This window comes from Bactrocera dorsalis, chromosome 3, assembly GCF_023373825.1.
Source record: "Bactrocera dorsalis isolate Fly_Bdor chromosome 3, ASM2337382v1, whole genome shotgun sequence".
In the NCBI taxonomy this organism is placed as follows: Eukaryota; Metazoa; Arthropoda; class Insecta; order Diptera; family Tephritidae; genus Bactrocera; species Bactrocera dorsalis.
The window spans coordinates 4,416,373-4,437,618 of record NC_064305.1 but is presented as its reverse complement, the minus strand read 5'-3'; the positions used below and the strand labels follow the sequence as shown (position 1 = coordinate 4,437,618).

The 21,246-nt window shown below is 36.8% G+C and overlaps 2 non-coding genes across 2 annotated transcripts; both read left to right on the top strand.

The window, feature by feature from the left end:
• Window positions 1-11,311: 11,311 nt before the first annotated feature.
• On the top strand, window positions 11,312-11,383 carry Trnad-guc (transfer RNA aspartic acid (anticodon GUC)). The gene has a single exon. It is a non-coding gene; the product is annotated as a tRNA-Asp (tRNA).
• Window positions 11,384-17,487: 6,104 nt separating this feature from the next.
• Window positions 17,488-17,559, top strand: Trnad-guc (transfer RNA aspartic acid (anticodon GUC)). The gene has a single exon. It is a non-coding gene; the product is annotated as a tRNA-Asp (tRNA).
• The last annotated feature ends 3,687 nt before the right edge of the window (window positions 17,560-21,246 follow it).

Here is a 21,246-nt window from a genome sequence, read left to right as displayed (position 1 = left end):
CAACAAAATTGCATTTTTTATAACATAAAGGGTATAAAAAGGTCTTTAACTTGATTTTAATCGATCAGTTTGTATGGCAGCTATATGTTAAAGTGGTCCGATCTAAACAATTTTTTGAAAAATTGTGGCGTTACTTCAGAAAATACCCCATACAAAGTTTTGTGAAGATTTCTCGCCAAATATAAAAGTTTTCCATAGAAGCACTTGATTCCGATCGTGCAGTTTGTATGGCAGCTATATGCTATAGTGATCCAATCTGAACAATTTCTTCAGAGATTGCGTTATTGTTTTAGGTAATATTTCATTCCAAATTTCGTGAAGATATCTTCACAAAAGAAAAAGTTTTCCATACAAGCATTTGATTTCGATAGTTATTTTTATATGGCAGCTATATTACATAATAATCCGATGTGAGCAATTTTTTCGGAGATGAAAAAATGAAAATGAAAAAGTTTCTCACTTGATTCGTAAGCCAATATTATGAACCGATATCTTGAACGAAGGAAGAGGGGTGTCCTAAGTATAATTTTGGGACTGCTAATATCAGTTAATTTGCTTAATGTTTTTATAATTAACGAAGAGCCCATGAGGTATCATTAGACTCTTTACCAATTATTTTCCTTAGATCTACAACCATCGAAATGCTCCGATTTTATACCCACCTGGAATATTATTAATTTCCAGAATAAGTTCGAATACTTTTGGGAGTTTTACAAAGATTTGGAAGTGTATGCAGTAGCAAAAGTTGCCGAAGATCACGACTAAAAAGCTGCGCCGTTTGCTGTCATTACAAAGTTACACCGCTTAATCGAGCCGAGGTACCTGGTCTTCAGATCTTGGATAGATTAAATCCTTCGTATACATTTTTGGTAAGCTTCATCTTCTTAACATCGCCAATATTTTCACAAAAGCTTCAATATCCGAAGTTGCAGACACCAACCTGCAGCTTATAATCTGTGTACAAAGTTGCTTAAGTGGTGTTGGTGTCTGTGGATTTCAGTAAAAATATTTGCCATAGTAATAAACTGGCGATATAAGTTTCAGAATGCAAAAATTGCAAAATCTCCAGTATTTCAAGCGCCGGAAAAGAAACGAAAAATAAATAAAATGCCAAATCTGGCAAATTCATTCAACTGAAATAATTGGCAAAGAGATAAGCGGTGAGTGCAATGAGTGCGCTTCATTGACGGAAGCAGCAGCAACGATACGGCGATGGCTGCGACGGCGTGCGGCAAGCGACGCACAAACAATGTGTTCACAATGAAATGCCCAAAAAGGGCCAATTCACTCAAATGCAGGCAAAGGCAGACAGACAAACAAAGTCACACACACACACACACACACAAACATGCACACACTCAAAGTGAACAGACAAAGCCGCGCTCAGGAAACGCTTTAGCTGGCAGGCAAATTATGTGGACGGACAGACAGACAGAAGGCTATGTAGGCACACAGGCGCAACGCGCACAGGCAACCCAGACAATCGAGCACAAATGGGCAAAGATTCGGACGCAATGGAGCAGTCGGCAGCAATTTTCATTGCCAACTGAGAGCCAGCCACCAAATGAATGAGTGAAAGAAAGAAAAGAATGAACCAAAGAAACAAACAAATAATGCGCCACAAAAGTGTTTGCAACCAAATGTTGCTGCAGTCAAAAATCGCTGCAAATAAAAAGGCCGCTGGCAAACAAGTTGGGAAAATGAATTGTCCGTATGTATTGTGATAAAAGCAAAACACCAAAATGCGACGAATTAAGCAAAAACTTTCATGCCGAATTGAAGCTGTGGAATAAATTGATTGGGTGTCGTTTTCCGGCATTTATGCAACGCTTCTTCTTTTTTTGTCGGGTGCAAATACTAGGGAATTCAGCGGAGTTTTGGGCAGTGGCTTGCTGCGGTTGTAGCCATAAAGAGTGGTCTCAGCTGACCAAGTCTGTTGTTGCACAACCGATATTTGGTTTGGATCACATGGAAAGAGTGTTTAGGCCAATTTGCGTAGATAGCTTGTATGTATGCAGCCACATTTGTAAAAAAGAGTTCAATAGACTTTGAGGTGCTGACTGAAAATAATTGTCGAGACTCAAAGCATTGAATGAACACTAAATTTGTTTTGTGTAGACGCAGTGGTGTTCGAATGCGGTGTTGCTTGGTTGGAAAACAATTTAATTTTTGTTGAGAATGCTGAATTTCAATTTGTCTACTTTTATTTTCATAGCAAATTATATAAATTTCACAGCCTTTAAAAATCTATTGTTTGGGTAAAATATCCTAAAATTATATTCTTTAGTTTATTAAAGTATCAACAATGGTCCTTTCGTGCAATTTTCCTTCTAACGAGAAAATATTTTCATAAATTGTGTTGTGACAACTTCGTTATAGTTTTCAGCCTTGCTTTATTCGTTTCGATGATATCGGTGCCCGAAAATGTAGGCAACGTTTTTTAACTTAATTTTCAAACACAATATTGAAGTTGAAAATTTTATAAATTATTAGTTAAATTAGTATAATATTAGAATACCGTAATATTTTTGCATAAGACACACCTTTTTGTAATATTTTTTTTGTAATTTTTATAGTTCAAATTTCTGATTTCGTAAACTAAATATTTTGAAATATATTCAATAAATCAAAGGTAATAAAAAAAGTAAATAAAACTTAGCCAAAAATTACTTAAATTGGATCTCTATTTTTTGATCATAAAAATTCATACCAATGCGCCAAAATGTAGGGAATATATATCTATTAGTGTCATAAATATATACCATAAGAATTAGCTAGCTGATCTATTTGTGCTTAATTTCATTGATCTTGCTTTTATGAATCCAAAATTAGGCTACATTTTAATTATAAATCGCAAAAGTTGTTCAACATATATTTTTAAAAGCATAACTTAAGGCTGATGGAGCAAAATATTAGCTAGATGATCTATTTGTATTTAATTTCATCGATCTTGCTTATATTAGCCTAAAAGTATAGTACATTTTAATTATAACAAACAAAAGTTGCTAAATATATATTTTTCAAAGCATATCTTCAGGCTGCCAATAAAAAATATTATGCCTGTGAACTACTAAAATGCCGTACTTTGTCTTTTATCGAAATTATTATGTAATTTTGTCCACAATTTTAATGAATTCCTCACTTTGGTAAAATATGCATTATTATTTTTAATCGTATCAATGATTTACTACCAAATATGTGTTTTCGCACTTTATTGTCACATTAAAACATAATTAAATTGCATGAACTTACATAACATGACGTGCGCGCTTTATTGCCGCCTTAACTGTGTGCTTTCATATTTCCCTACAAATCGCTTAACTCCTCGTTAAAATGTCCGTTTATGGTCAGCTTTTACAGTTGCAGTTGAAATGAAAGAAAAGCAACGTGTTGGCATAACTTAATGTTCAACAAAATGAGCGCAACTGTAAGCTTTAATGTTTGTATAAAATATATTAAACTTTTTACCACTACATTTTGATATAAGTTTATGCCAATTTAAGTGTGCAACTATAGTAGTGGTTATAAAACTAAATATATTCATGCATAAAACTCATAATCTGCTTGTAGTGGCCACACGGCGTAGCCTTTGCTTTTATGGCGACCTCTTTATTTAGTGCCACAAATTTTGTATTAGTCGTCAACTTTATCACCAAGTTGTTTCTGCGATTTGTTGGCCAACAAGTGCTAAAGTGTCAGCAGCGCATGTCATTCAACCCTTTCGCACACACACACATATATATCTGGTTTAACTATTTCTTGTAAATGTTTTTGCAATAAAAATTTCACTATCGACCCTCGTATCAACATTGTAGAGCATTTAATTTTTATTTCTATTATTGCGTTGCTTTCTTTTGCGGCAGCAACAGGCGCGTGTACTCGTTAAGCGCTTTATGCTTCAAAGGAAGGAAGTTGAAAAAGTTTCTTAGTGCAGCGGAAGGTTCGACTTGTGTCATAAATTTTTAGTATAAAGATTATTATGCTATAATGTTTGGGAAAGGCGGGTATATTACTTTGGAAATACTCGTTGTCTATATATAACCGTTTATTTGAAGTTTGCAGACATTTTCGTGTGGTAAACTAAATATAGAAACACGCGACGCCATATACTTGCCATAAAAAGTTTAATTTCTGCAGTCCACTTATAATATTGAGGGTAGAAGATTTAATATGAAAGTTGATGGTGTGTTCATATCTTCATGCGTGGCTATTAACCGGCTCAAGAACTTTTTAAGTTAGTTATGTATGACTTTCAGCAAAGGTTTACATTTCAACAAAATTATTTTTTAAACTACTTTGTCTTGTGTCGCTGCATATAATTGCACTTAATTTCAATTTTAATTAATTTATTACATTTAACGATATTTTAAATAAATCAAATATGATTCTCAGCAAATAATAATAATTATCTCAAAATAGAAAAATAAATAATTAAACAAAAACTTTAAAAAATATTTGCTTTATGCCAAGGCATATATATTTTAATTCATTTATAATAATAATATTTAATTTAACTCTTCAGTGTCATTTTAGCCTAAATGTAGGTAATAGTAATTAACAATAAAATTAGCTAGTGCACTTTTAGGCGCTTGCGACTATAAAATATGTGTTATAGAATTGCTTATTCATGAATAAGTGCTTCGAAGTAAACACTATGAGAGTTTTAAAAATTTAAAACAAGACGCACAACGAGAGTTTGGGGCTTTTTGCTGGCTAAAATTTTATAAAAATAGCTGTAAGCTACAGTTAGAGCATCGCTTCCTTTTCCAATTTGTTCATAACTACCATGGCCGCCCGTTTGGCTCATTTTACTGTCAAATTTTTTTTTAGTTAATCTGAGAGCAAGTTATATCGACTTCAGGATTTGTCGGTTCAAGTGGCTGGAGGTCTTCTACCAAAACTGGTCAAAGGTCAATGGTTTTTGCTAGATATTATTTTTCTGAGTTCTGAGGCTCTTATGGCTCCATTCCATACTCTTATGAAAAAATTGATTAGTTTCATTATATTGGCATAAATATGCCTCAGCATATCGTAGCTTGACTCTTTCGACTACATTTACCACACCAACGTACATGCATGGTCGAATTTTTGCACGCATGTCAGTAATAGGCAACGCATATGAAACATAATCTAATATTTAATAACGCACAAGATTAAAGGATGAGCATTAGCTGCGCTTCCACGCTTTGAAAGGGCGATATACACCAACGAGTGCCAATAAAAGCAGTCAAGAGCTGGAACATACCAGTGAAATACCACACAATCACATATGTAAGTGCACTTTCACGGTCATTTAGAACATCTGTGCGAGATTTTATTTTGGGTTTCCCATTTTTTTTGACACACAACAACGCATTTTACACTTTTATAGCAAGTAACGGCATATTTTGTAATTTGCAATATTGCAAAAATTGGTGCACGTACTTGTTTACACATGTGTCTGCCTGTATGCGCATGTGGCAAGTGCATTTGGCGGCGGCTGAACTACAATTTGCGCCATATATCAAAACTAACAATACACCAGTGCATACTTGAAGGCGCAACAACCCTGCTATGAGCGCTTGTTGTGTACGAGTTACGTTTGCGGCGTGTATATGTGAATGAGGGTGATGCGTGCGTTACATAGAAACAAAAAAACATCAAAGCCATGCAGCCGTAACGCATTTACACGCATTACAGCAACGCAGCAGCAGCGGCAGTTTGCAGATTGAACCCGCTGTGGGGTGGTGTACTACAACCAACCACCCCCTGCACAAGAGACTGTGCGAAGATGCAACTACTATTTGCCAGACCGCACAATTGTTTGCGTCTACAAGTGGCAGATAAGAGTATTTACAACTACGGAGCCCCAGCAACGTTGCAAAGAGGTTTTACTGCGCCTGCGAGGGTTGCTCGCCATGCTGGTGCTTTCCTGTCGGCAGCAAGCTTATTATCGACAAAACCGCATATTACGCTGTTGTTGTTATGTCTGCACGGTCGATGTGCAGCACATTACAAGTCATAATTTAATTTATAAAAATAAATTGTATAAAATATTTATTAGGTTAGGTACTCATTTGCTGTTGCAGGCAGCCTGACATATGTACAATCATAGAAATAAGGCTAGTTATGAGCTTAGAATTTTATATGAATGGGGGGAAGACTGCTCTTATATGCAATTATAATTTATTGCATTAGATGACAAGTGCAAGGACATGCATTAGGAAGTAAATGAGCTGAGCTGAGCTGTGTTTGGGAGGATGCTAAAATGGCAAAGACCTCATTGAAGCATGTATGATGTGTGTTTTAGGTGATTAATTAAATAAAAACTTTTTTCAAATGTGGAAAAAGAGAGATTTTTTTGGTAAGCTAGGCTTTGTTGTCTGAGCAAGAGTGCTTTTGTTGTAAGCTATGGTTCTTCAAACAACTGGGAAACATCCGATTAGATGAGCCTTCTTGCTGGTTGCATCTCCGAAGATAGGAAGCTTTTTGTACTTCGAAAAAGCTAATTTGACTAACTTGAATATATGATTGTATACTCAACTTAACGAGCATATTAAACAAGGAAAACAGTTAACTTCGGTTGCTTGAGCTGAAGAAGAAAAGAGGAAGAGATTCAAATCTCAATCATTGAGCTTAAAATATGAGAAGCTTTTCGTAACTCAAAAACTAACTTGAGTGTCTAAGAAAATATAATTGTATACTCAACTCAAAGAGCATATAAGCCATTAGCTTCAGTTGCTCTGAAGCTAGAATAGCCGCCACAAATAAAAAAAAATCTTTTTATGCAAGATCTGATCTGAATAATTTCTTCATATATTATTTCAATGTCTTAGTTAATAATCTGTGCTAAATTTCATGGTGATACTTTAACAAATAAAAAAGTTTTCCCTACAAAAACTTCATTTCGAGCGTTCAGTTCGTATGGCAGCTATGTGTTATAGTTGTCCAATCTAAAGAATTTCTTCGGAAATTGTATCAATGCTTTGTACAACTAGCCACACCAAATTTTGTTAGGATAACTCATCAAATGAAAAAGATTCCCATACAAGTACTTGATTCGGATCGTTCTATGGTCTGATATCAACGGTTCTGACAAACTAGCAGCTTCTTAGCAGCTTCGAGGCAGTCTTCATATAACCTGTTCAGTGTATAATTATGCACCCTAAAATTTTAACTCATTTTTCCACACAAAACTCTCCACTTAAACTTTTAAACAATTTAATTTCCACGAAAGCTTGCATATTTCTATTTATTTTAATATCATAATTCTGTTGCTTCACTCATGGCATCTGGCCTGTCCGCCAACAAGACAAGCAGACACAAATGAGACATATACGCATTGCCATGTGGCAAATGTTCCTGCCACATTTGCCATTTTCACTGTCAAGTTTGCCGGTTTCAGTGTCGGAATACACTTGAAAATCATGTAAAGGTATATTTTATGTAAACACACACACACATGCGCATATGTGTAAGTTGTGTGTAAACGCATTTGTACCGTCATCACTGTCGCAACGGATAGACTCGTCTGCTGTAGCATGCAAACTGCCATATAGACTGTGGCATAATGCAGCATGCAAGCGCTTGCAAGCACATTTGTGAATGTATTTGTGTCGGCAGTGCATAAATATTATACGAGGAAGCATATTTCTGTTAAAAAATTTAATGTTTGTGCAAACGTCATAATATTTTAAAATACTTGAATGCTGGAAATAAACTTGAATGTGCGCAGTGTGATGTTAAAAGAGCAGAAATGTTTTTTATGAAATTTTATTACGTTATTTTCAACTCTTTAAATAGCAAAATAAAATGTTTAATTTGGTTGATTAAAGTTTATTGCTGTCTAGTAAGCTGTTCTAATATTTAACAAGCCAAACTAACAATTCGACTTCAATTCTAGTATCACTGCTTTCACTCCCATACACGGGTGTATGTATGTATATATTTACAACTGCATGCTGCCTTTTTCGTTGATTGCATTTTATTGATTCCCAATGGACACAGTTTTAGTTATGCACACGTCAAATTACTTTCAAGTACATGCAATTACCAGCATTATTATTTATAGCCTACTTTGTGGGGTGCATAAATATTGGATATGCCGTTACCTTCATATATCAAATGGTTCTAGCCGTAATCTAGATTAATTTGGGGATGAAAAATTCTGAGGAGTTGCACCATATTCAATGAATATTAAATGAATTTTTGAGATTCATTTGTTTTGGCGCGTGTCGCACGAAGCTACTGGAGTGTATCGTGGTCTAAGTGGAAGTGGTTGTTCTACGATAAATATAAATTAATATATGATACATATAGCATGCCTTATAATAGTCCTCTCTGATTTGTTTCAGCTTCCTACATTACATTTGAGCTGTAATTTTTTGTCAGATTATGTTTCAAGATCTAACCGTTTTTTATACTGACTTTATTTAATTTTTCCTTATTTATTGTATAAGACTAGTTTGTTCGTTTCGATTTTGTGCAAGTTTTGATAGGTTGAAGACAGCTTTGAGTCATTTTGTTGAGAAACAATATAAATATACGTCTCATCCAGAAAGTATTATAGAGTTGAAGTGTAAGACAGCAACTCCAAAGCGGGGAGGGACTGAACCCTTTAAACACCCAACTTCGATAGCATGAAACCATCCAGGATATCTGAAGCTTCTAAGATTATCCTTAGGAATAATTTATTACATGAGAGACAAAAACAGTGGCCAAACTTAGGTGAAAGGACGCATGTCCATAATCGGGAAAGTCGAAACTTCTTCTCGAAAGGAATATCTTCTGATAAGAGAGACTAAAAACAGTGGCTCGTAAGCTAATAAATCATCACATTATCGAAACCCACTCTTCAGTATATATGTATGTATGTACATATATCTTTCAGACTACTTTTAAATTTTTTCCGGAACTCCGTTCTTTCGTCAATTCTACAAAATTTTCGTTGCGTTTGATCTAAATAAAAGATATTCACATTCGTCAAATAATGTTAAAATTGGAATTTTAACCTATAAATCTTTATAATATATGTTTGCATTTCTTCGGTAAAAATTTTGTCTCAGTAGTTCTAGAACACTTAGTGCAGTTATCCAGTTTAATTAGTTCAACCTGCTGAAGTAATAGTTTCAAGCAAGGTAAGCTTAACCACATACATATATTAAACTGTTTTCTTAATAAGTAAAACAAAAATAAATGTATCCGCCAAACACTTTTGCTTCCCGCCTTGCATAATCGTATCAAATCTTGCTCCTTTTCGGGCATTTATCAACCAATCGCCTGCCCGCCTGCTCATTTGCCGGTCTCTAATCGCCATTAATTCTCATTAGTGGGTGCATTTAACGCTTTATGGTGCGCCATTTCTCCAACAACAAATGCAACTCCCAACGGGATGCCAGATAAAACGAACACACGACGGTGTATTAGCAAATGAACAAAAAAAAAAAAAAAAATGTATCGTCGGTTGGGTGGAAAGTGTTACTCTGCCACTTACTATCATTTGTTTGCTTTTTTTTACACACTCGCGTGCAAATATATTTATTCATATTGCGTACGTTTGGTAAATCCTTCGTTTATTTGCTTTCGTCTACTTTTTTGTGGTTTATTCTTTTATTCGTGCACATCCTTGGTGTTTATAATATTAAAATACGCCCAAGGGGTTGGTGGTTTGCTCGGTTAGTTGTTTCGGTGCTTGGGTGGGCGCTTATGCAGGATACGCTCAGTGCAGCGAGATGGTCCTCAGCCAGACACATAAATTTCAGTGTTGCATTCGCATGAGTTTACTTTTATCTTTTTTTTTGGTATTGTTTTGCTTTTGCGTCAACGGCAGGTCCCAAAACTACATAAATAAAAAAATTGAGAAAGGATGCTCTCTAGATATTAGTTAACGATGGTGCGTACAAAAATGTAGTAAACACCGATGTCGGTGGCAGACAACGAAGAGACAGTGCCACGATTACCAAGCAGCTCGCCACGCTTACAAATGGAAATAAATTAGCACTAACCTGCGGTATTTTGTGTAATTCATTTCCCCGCGCGTCTGCTAATTTAATGCTGACATTTTTTTTACGGTTTATTTGTTTAGCTTTAATTTTTTAACCCTTAACCGCATTTGGTTTGGATCGCGCTATAAATATTTTAGTGAAACAAGGGTTGGTTTGGTGAAAAGTCGCCGTTTCTATTGTGTTGTTGTCAAAATATTGCCGTGGTAAAATCAATACGATCATAAAACAATATTTTTGATGGCGTTGTTGTTTTTGTTCTTGCCTACCACATGTTCACTTTATAAAATATGCACTTAACCTCAAAATAGTGTGGTTAATAAAGCAAGGGGTACAAGAAATACATGTTTGTCTGTGATAGTGATGAGTATGTCTCGTAGTGATCAAGCCTGATCCCGATTTTCTACGCTTCTTTATAGTATTTGTAGATGACAAGTTATTTTGTAGATCTTCCTTGCAATTCAAAGCAATCTGTAACAATTTTTACTGTATTTTTACATAATATGTATATATCAATCCCGAAAAATGAATAATGCTGAAAAGCTGGGAAATGTTTTATCCATTTTATGTAGAAATTTGAAGTAATATCCAAATTCCCAAAGTTAGCTACAGAATTTATAAATCCCGGAAATTGTGTTAATTTCAAAAATTTTTTAAATATCGAAAATCCTATAAATTCTGAAAGATGGTATATACATATGTACTTATTTTGTAAATTTTGAAAATCGAGATAATATCCATCTCGAAATATATCCAGCTATGAATGATGTTGTGTGCAAATTTAAGAACATCATTAATATATTATATATTTATATGTATGTCCCTAATCCCGATACGTCATCAGTTTACACATCTCTAACTCTACCAAGTAAATGTCGCGACCTTCACAGCTCGATTAGCTATAAATAACTTATTTGATTTCATTGTGTTTCTGCTAAAAGTTCGCAGCTGTTGTCAAGCATTGTTTTTTTGTTATTGTTTGCTATACTAATGTGCATTCATTATTTAATGGTGTGCACACTATGCGCATGGTTTTTGACAATCTGCTTGATTTTTTATCTGTTTCCATTTGACGAAGTAGAGATGATCTTTGTTAGAGACTTTGGAAAGTAAATAAAAATTGCTGCATGAGAAGAAAGTGAAAATATCATGTCTGCAATTCTTCTGAAAGAAAGTTCTCGACTTTGATTTGAGTGTGCATACGCTGAATATTTCTCTCAACAATTATTTGTTCTTGCTTTAATTTTGATGTTGTTGTATATTTGTATTTGATTCAAGACAGAAAAGTTTGAGTTGTGTTATATTAGCCTTTTGGCACAAAATTTACAACATCCTCGATAGTATAGTGGTCAGTATCCCCGCCTGTCACGCGGGAGACCGGGGTTCAATTCCCCGTCGGGGAGTTAACAACGAAGGTTGGTTTTTTTTGGTTTTAATTTTTATTAATTTTCTGTTACTTAAATTATTTTTTTTTACGAATGAAATAAAAACAGAAAAGTTTTCCCTTAACTGAATTTTTTTAGTTTACTTATATGAAATTGGAGGTCACCTTTCTAAGTACTATACATATACATATGTGTATAACAGTGCATATTTTTAAAAACGTTGAGAATTGCACTTTATATGTAATTTTCGTTCAAATGTCGATGCCTTGCTATTGCATGTGCTTCGCATGTAAATTTTTATAGGTGTGGAGACAAAGTGTATGCTGAGCTGATTTGAATATTTTTTGAAGGACTAAAAAATAAATAAATAAATAATAATATACATAGTACATATATATAGTCTTGAACGTAGACCTTGAATCTGTTTCATGCGAACGAGTTAGACTAATATATTAAATAGGCTCCAATAGTATGCCTCAGAGCCCTTCAACTCACTGATTATTAAATTTTGATTGATTATTAAATTTGAAATTCACCTTTTAAATATTTTAGATATTAATTTTGTTTTTCCCACATTTCTAGTTCTGCAATGATTTTGTTCAATAAAAGAACAAATATCGCCAAATACACTCGCGGTAAATACATAGCAGCGAAGCACTTCATTTCGTTAATTACAAAATACAAATATGAGCATTTTCAATTTGATTTTCATTACATTTCATTGCTTTTCCAAACACTTGAGTGGTCAACACTTGCAAAATTGAGTGGCGAGTGGGCGAAGCGAGTGGGTGACGAAGTCTGCGGTAGTCAACAAAAAGGACGACAGAGAGAGGAGAGGTTGCCGGCCATCGGGCGCAGGTTGATGAACAGTAAACGAACAGTATTTGGAAAAAAAAGACAACAACACTAACAAATAATCATAAAAATACACACAATTGTAGAAAAGGCGGTGAAATACGCGGTTTAGTCAATCGTTGGCACTCGAATTTTAAGTGAATTTTGTGCAAATATTCATATTTACATGGGAACGACAAAGGTGCTAGTGGATGTGCGCTCGAACGGCGGCATGCGCTGGGTAGAGATTGTGGGCTGTGCCGGCCACACGGGCAATCAAAGTTAAAATACGCCCATGCACTCATGAAATATTGGCCAAGCGAAAAAAGGCCGAACAGCAAGCTTTCAAGTGTGTCGCGGTAGAGGAGGCATGCACCCGATAAATGACGGCTTTTGGTGTTGCAGCTTAATTCAGATTTTCAATACTGCCAAGGGCAGACAATGGGTCAGACAGGCATGGCGTGGCGGCCAGCCAGCAGCAGACAAGACGGCAGCCAATAGTCCGTGTGGCGCGAGCGAAAGGGGTTAACAACGCCGACAGCCGCCGAAGGTGATTATGATGTTAAAGCTGCTGCTGCTGCTGATAATAGCAATGTTGAGCTGAACTTGCTGTGGACACACAAGCGCCACAAATTCGTTCAAACATTTTACTAACGCAGGGCGATTTTTTGGCAAGTAAAACTCATTCCTCTTCGATTTTGGGGGAAATCGCATAAAAAGTGTAAAGGCTTGCGTGCATTGACTGCCGATTTGTTCGATGATTTTGAATTATCCCAGCATTTGATATATTTGCAAAGCTGAGCGTTGGCTGCAGCCGCTGCGGTCGGGCGTATTTGCTGTGTGGCCTGGTTGACCGTGACCATGACCATGAGTGTGGCAACCACAGCCACCGACACAGCGCCCGCCACTGCCATTGCTCAACGATACACTCGAATATTGTCAATAACATGAAATGAGTCGCCAATATATATTGGATTGTTGCCATAGCACCAATGCAGCTGCCAAACTAGTCACTGTCTGTCCGCAGAGCCAACCATTCTACTTCATGCAGCTGCTCAGCTGTCGATACGCCTGTCTGTCTGCCTGCGTGTCCGCCCGCCTCCCTGCTTGTGTGCACAATACATTTTCCACTGTGAAATTTACATAAAAATCGCATTACACTTAACATCCACTTTGCTAAACGAACCATGCAAATTTTTCGTACCCCCAAACCATGCGCCATGCTTCAAGCTCCACTCAGCGGCTTTTAGTCCTTTTTCTTGTATGCCGTCTGCCATGCCTGCCTGTCTGTCTCTCAGCGTGCGTGTATTGTCGCTCGCTTGGCAGATTTGCTCAGCGCATTCGAATTTCCAATTCGGCTTTGTCGTTTTCATTTTCATTTCAATTTCCAATTTTATTTCGCTGTATCAATTCGGGTCCTTGTTTGGGTGGGCATTCACCACATTTGAGGTTTTATTTCATTTCCTGTCGGGAAACCGATCATCAACGGTTTTGGCAATGAAAACTTTTGCTGTCAAAATAGGCGAGTGCTTTTATTTACTAGCGAGTATTCGAAAAATGGTGAGAGTGAGTGGTTGTGCAAGAGTGGGCGATAAGAATTATTTAATAAATAATTTATTTAATGCCTTTTCGAATGCTTTTGAGAATACTCATACCGCGAATATATAATAGGAATATATCTGTACAGCTTTTTGGTACTCAAGATTATGTCTTTGACTTTTTGTTGAAAGAAAGTAAATAGAATAAGCAATATCCGCTGTTTGTTGGCTTTGAAATGCCGATTTACGAGTACTATAATATGTAGATATAATTTTGCAAGCACAAAAGGAGTAGAACGAACAATTACTACTTGGGTAATTCCTATGAAGATCTGTAACTTTTCTTCAGTCCCTAATTTTATGTGATTAATACTGGTTAAAAACATCTGTGGGCTTAAAATTATTTTGCTTTGTTGAGACTCTGTTTGGTTTTACACAGTTACACTGAAGACATGCCTTTGTTGAAAACTATGATAGCAGTGTTGCTATACTGGCATTGAGCTCGCTGACAGTGAGTTCAAAGCTAGGCAAGGAGTGTATGACCTCACTAGCAATGCATCGAGTAAAGTTAAGTTAGCTTAGGTTACAGTTCGACAAAGCGCTTTTAGCCTGTCATAAATTTGTTGAGACGACTATGTCTTCTGGTGTGCCGAAGGTAAGATTACCGAGATGTTTCAATCTTTTTGTTCCATACCTAGGAGTTTCGGGAATCACAATGGAAAAGAATCCCTAGCAGTTCAAGTGCGATCACTCGTGGCTTCACGATACACCCAACTTATTTACCTAACCTAACCTAAACTCTCTCGACGAACAAAAACCAAACTCTGTAAGTCACTCATTATTCGCGTCCTGCTATATGGTGCAGAGGCATGGTTGATGACAACATTTGATAAGTCGACGTTACGAGTTTACGAGAGAAAGGTTCTGCGGAAGATTTATGGTCCTTTGCGCATTGGCCACGGCGAATATCGCATTCGATGGAACGATGAGCTGTATGAGATATACGACGTCATTGACATAGTTCAGCGAATTAAAATACAGCGGCTACGCTGGCTAAGTCATGTCGTCCGAATAGACGAAAATACTCTAGCTCTGAAACTATTCGACGCAGTACCCGTCGGGGGAAGTGGAAGAAGAGGAAGACGTCCACTCCGTTGGAAAGACCAGGTGGAGAAGATCTGGCTTCGCTTGGAAATCGGCGCCAAGCAGCGAAAAGAACGACTGGCACGCTGTTGAAAACTCGGCTATAACCGTGTAAGTGGTGTCTACGCCAATAAAGAAGAAAAATACAGTTCTATTGAAAACCTTGTGATGATATATTTACCAGTTAAAGTGTTATGAGTAATATGATAATCTTGATTTGTTCTTGCCACCAGCTCCGAAGTCAGCTTCAGTTACAGTTACAGGTAAACCAGTTGTATTGGTAGTGATTAGGCTTGGATATCTTTATGCTAACTAGCTCACGGTTTTATTTACTGGAGTTTCTTGAATCGAAACTAGGGTATATATTAAAAAAAAATCTGTATTCTGCACACAGCGGTCTTCGTGTCCTCCATCCGTTTTTTCAGCTTCTTAACTCTTCGCTTTATGCTCTGAACCGGAAATCTACGTCTGCTTGTGAAGTTGCTAACTGTATTTCTTAAAAAAAATGTTCGAAACTATAAATTCATATTTGCCTTGCAGAAGACATCCTGCTGGTGAGTAAACTTTGTCAATAATTATTAAATAAATTATTTATGACATGACAGTACAATTCCGATTGTTTACTTATATGAGTTTACACAAGTTATAATCTTCGATAACTAAATACATTGTATTATTCATATGAAAACCGACTTACTCAGTAGCCAATGAACGCCTTCACTGGGGCTACCAACACGCACTCATACACCCACACTTACATACTCACGCGCCCACCTAAAGTGTACGACATAAATACACAAAACTGCATTGTTTCTAAGAAATTTAAGTACACATATACACACACATCCACACCAATGGTCTAACGAATATATTTATCTTGCAACAAAAGCCACTCAGCTGCTGCTTTATTCGGTGAGTTATTTGGAATTTCTTTTGCGTGACAAAGCCAACTAAATTATGTTTACAATCAAAAGTAAACAAACACACACACACCTACACGCAAAGCAGTTTAGCTAAGAGCCGACGCCAAAGGGGAAGTGGGTGCTGACTGCTGAGGAACTTTACTGACTTTTCACTGAGTTCATATATTTTCTTTATGTGAGTGGACAAAACTTTGGCGACGAGCAAATGAATGGCTGCCTCCGAATGGACGGATGGCTGCTTGCATGCAAGGTGGTGTTGCAGTTAGCACAACAGCAACAATAACAATAAAGAGTGCTGCAAGAAGTGTGCTGGTGCACCGTGGCGGCAGCTAGTTGGCCGGCCAATATTTATTGCACTGTCAGCAACAATGAAAAGTTAGTTGTTTGCTGCTGCTTGCAGTTGTTTATTTTATTGCAGCTGACAACTGCGCAACGAAATGCAGCTACAACTGCAACAACAACAGCCACACAAACACAAGTACAAGCTGTGAGGGAGTATGAAAAAAGTATGTATAGTAAACTTTTAGGCGTGTTTGCAGCGCTGCAGTTCATTTGACTTGCGCGTGTGGCATGTAGCAGGGGTGCTGAGAGCGCGCGGTTGTCTTTGAATGGGGTGTATTATGCATTACTGCAGCCTGATTTTCGTTGCGCTAGCGGCCAGTCTTGTTGACTGTTGTCAAATCAGCTTTTAACTGCTCACGTGATTGCACGCAAGTGAACGCACACGGTAAACATACATAGAAATATGCATATACATATATGTGCAGTTGTATGCACTTGCTCGCACATAAATTGAAAACTGCTTGACTGTATCCTTTCTACACGCTTACCTATACCATTTGCCCGCTGATTAAGCAGCGTCATTTAAATTTGTATTTTTTGCTGCAGTTTTCCCTTCGTCCTTTCTACACCCCATCATTGCAATCGTTTATCTGTGCGCCATATATCATTCGTTGACATTTTCAAGGGTTTGTCATTAATTTTACAATGACTTTTTGTCTGCCACGGCAAACCGAACTTTGCATACATTCGCATAACTAGTCCTTACAAACACTCACATACACGTGTATGAGTTATGTACGCTCACACGCATGCGCTTTAACCGCCTGCTCGGCATCGCTTTATTGATAATGTGTCTTTTTGTCATAAAATTCGGAAAATGAAATGAAAATATTTGTCAATTGTCTGCTTCACTGCGCTATTGAATAGTTGTTGCTATTGTTTTTGTATTGCATAACAGTTGCTGGCAGGACTATTCGGCTGTCGTACGATTTTTCGGATCATTTACTTGATATGCTTGCGTTGAACGGCTAGTGAGCGTGTGTGTGTATAACTATACCGTTACAATATACACGCATTTTTCAGGTATTTTCCTGCCTGTCAGCTGTCTCATTAATTTTTAATTGACTTTCGTAATTAATGGCACAATTTCAGTGCGTTCACCAAGCATGATATGACAACTGTTAAAGATCATGTGACTATTTCATTAAGCGTGTCTCGGTTTTCTAAGTGCAGTGTGTTTTAAGGTGGAATAATAATAGGAGGTATGAATTAAAGAAAAATGTATCGAATCGTTTCGCATTTAATGAGAAAAACGAGAATGCAAAACATAGTCCAATACCACATTCAAGCGACTAATCGAGCATTATTTTCTTATAGCTAATCTGACATGCATAATTCACGGTCCTCGATAGTATAGTGGTCAGTATCCCCGCCTGTCACGCGGGAGACCGGGGTTCAATTCCCCGTCGGGGAGTCTTTGTGGTTCTGTACGAACTTTATTTTACTTTTTTTATTACATTAACATTACAAAAACATTTTAATTTTCCCAAAAATATTACAAAATATAAAAGAAATATTTTGAGCCCTTACTCGGTACAAATTTTGTTCAAGATCTTTGCTAAGAACACACGACCTTCACCGTTAATGTATTATTTATGTTCAAGATCATCAGAAAGAGACTACATGGTGAATAAAAACACAACACGAAGTTATTTATGGAGAAATACGTTATGGTGGGGAGTGGTGAATATATGTTGGTATGGTGTAAAATTGAATTGTGCGATCGGTCAGTAAAGCTCTTTGACTAACAAACGCGAGGTGGCGCTCTAAACATTTTCGTAGTAATGACGATCAGTCAGGGAACATCTCTAGATCAGTCTCACACTAAGGAGTTAGGTGGATTTTAGACGTACAAAAAAGGTATTTTTATGATTTTTTTTATTATTTTTTGGAAAATATAATAAGACATATCATAGGCACATATATGAACAATGTCTCCTGGGATTTTGATATAAAAATGTTGAAAATTCAGCCGTTGAGACCTCATCTCCCTGTGTGTCTCACTAGCTAGCCTCGAGCGTACAAGATCTCAGCCCTATATCTCCGAAACTATTACCCGGATCAACTTGAAAATGTTGGACAATATTTTAGAGGTATTGTAGAATTTAATAAGATAAAAACCAAGAAGCGATTTTTTGAAATTTTCAAACCCACCTAACCCCTTAAAATCAAAGTAAAGTTAAATTTGCACGAAAAAGATAATTTGGTAAACATGTATGGTTCTATTTTTCACTGGAGCTATTGAGTTTGTTGAACTGATAGCTGTAGTGCTCAAAAGTCTATCATTAAGATATAGTAAACTGTCTTACTGGTTGGCAAATATGACTGGTGAACTAAGAATTTAAGCTTGAATATACTGAAACTGAATGAATATCTAATAAATTTTCTCTTTTTCCCTAAATTAACTTTACAAATTGGTTTAGTTAAAAGTTAAAAAAAAGTTAGAGCAAAAAGTATGTGTAAAATACTATATGTACAAAACTATTAGAGAAAGGGCACGTTCTGAACACGTACTGAAAGCAAACTTCAACAGGGCAGCGCGTCTTAGGCTAAGCACAGAGTGAAGCGTAGAAAAAACTAGTTCACAAAACGCAGATAACATGAAATAGAAACCAGATTCTTGATCATTTAGTATAGCTCTACAGGTTGTAATGCATTTTTCTCTATCTTTCTGCTTTGAAAAATTAAGAACAAGTTTGTTCGGTGTGCCACTCTGTGTTCAACCTTAACTGTTGCGCATACGCCATGCAGCATTTCTGTTGTCTGTTGTGTCTGTCATTTCCACTGCACACATTCGACTGGGTTTAGAGGCAGAAATGCATTTAATTTAGAATAAAGTTTTTTTCGCCCATGCAACTTCTTTTTATGGCATGCGAAAATAAAAATATGCTTGTTTGTTCGTAGATATGTTTGCTTTTGTAATTTTTACTAAACAAATAACAGCTGCAAAGTACTATGTAAATAAAGTTAGCGTAGACATGCAGCCACTGCGAATGATATAAAGCCCTTGGTAGACATATTTATATATATTTATTATATATATGACTATATGCACATACCTATAAGCCACACATACATACAAACATGAAATGCGACCGCCTATGCTCAAAAAAATACACACGTCCCAAATGAAAATGTGGAAAAAGATATGACACTGAGCAGTCATTTGCAGCGTCGAGGCGCAAAAGTGCACACACACACATTTGCAAAAAAACGTCTGCTGCACTCTTTACATATGTATAAGCGCACATAGCTATGCCTTCCCCAAGTCCAATTTTGTTATTTAGTTTAGTTGCTGCGAAAACAAACTTTTTGCGCCTTTTCCACTTGACTGCAAACATTTGTTTCGAGTTTGCGAGCGCTGAGTTGGAGTTTGGTGAATGGCTTTAGTCTGGTTGCGCATCCGCCGCTGTTTTGTATCTAATTCGAAAATGAAGTTTAACAAATATGGGCAAATAAAAAATAAATTTTTGTTTTAAAATGAAGTTATTTTGCTGCTGGTACTTCGAAAAAATATCAACAATTTCCTAAACAAAACTTGAAAACTTCGTGACAAGCGGAAATGTAAAAGCGACGCGCATGGCTGTGCGTCATTTGAACGGAAAACTTGTGGAGAGTTGTTAAAATCGAAATAAAAATAGCTAAATATATGGAGAATGAAGCAGGAGTTCGGCTAAATTTATAAATAGTTAAATTAGGAAAAATGTTGCCAACATTTAGGGTCACTATATACATATGTAGTAGTAGATCTAAAAAAAAAAAAAACGGAAAAATAGTAATCGTTGTGGTTTTTCTATCAATTCGCGATATGACCTGTTCTTTCTAACCGAGTGGAGGTCTTGGCCTTGGTTTGGCCCTTCCTTGGTTTTCCCCGGCGGGTATTGCGTCGAATACTTTCGGAGCTGAAGTGCTTTCATCCAAACGGACGACATGACCTAGCCAGCGTATCCGCCGTCTTTTAATTCGCTAAACTATGTCAATGTCAACGTATATCTCGTACACTTGATCGTTCCATCGAATGCGATATTCGCCGTGGCCAATGCGCAAAGGACCATAAATCTTTCGCAGAACTTTTCTCTGGAAAACTCGTAACGTCGACTCAACATATGTTGTCATTGTCCATGGCTCTGCATCGTATAGCAGGATGGGGATGATGAGTGACTTGTAGAATTTGACCTTCGTTCGTCGAGAAAGGGCTTTACTTCTCAATTACTTACTCAATCTAAAGTAGAATCTGTTGGCAAGAGTTAATTTGAGTTGGATTTCGAGACTGACATTATTTTTGTTTTTAATACTGGTTCCAGGATAGACGAAATTATCTACAACTTTGAAGTTATGACTGTAAACAGTGACGTTGGATCACAGCCACGAGTGCGACGACTGTTTGTTTGATGACATGAGATATTTCGTCTTTCCCTTGTTCACTACAAGGACGATAGAGTCATGTGGAGAAGTTCACGCAAGTGAGAAAGTTCTCCGCGCGCCATTTACTTGGGAGTGGTCAGAAACGATTATTTTACATATGTCTCAAGCAGCTCACGACTTCCGGTCTTAGACTAAGTATCCTCTAGGTAACCAAAGAACATCCGTTTGTAATCGAGCTAAAGTGAGAAGGCAAACCATTCATCGTCAGGGTGTTACGCTGGGTTGGGGCCCGCCACGAAAAAACGCCACCAATGAAAAGGAAGCAACAGCAACAGAAGAGAGACATGAAAAATGGATACGAATTTCAAAAAATTATAAAAATTCAATTTTTTCCTGGAGTTAGCTACTGAGAGACTATTTGGACGTCTGAAGTTCTGTCACTACTGCTGCCTCCGGGTTGATTTCTTCACTAAAACAAATGCTTTATGGGATAGTTATTAACTATGCCTTCCGCAAGTGCCTGGTGATTTATAGACAAAAGCAAATCTTAAGTGAATTTTCGATGTGATTGAGATGAGAGACTCTCTTTACTTTTACTATAGATATTGAATTAATTTCCGATCATTTCCGACTAAAAGGCCTTCGACCTCTCACGCACCCGTATTCCGCTACAAGATCTTAATCGATAATCTTAATTCGATCTCTTAAGCAAGCTTTTCGACTCCTCCATATTAAA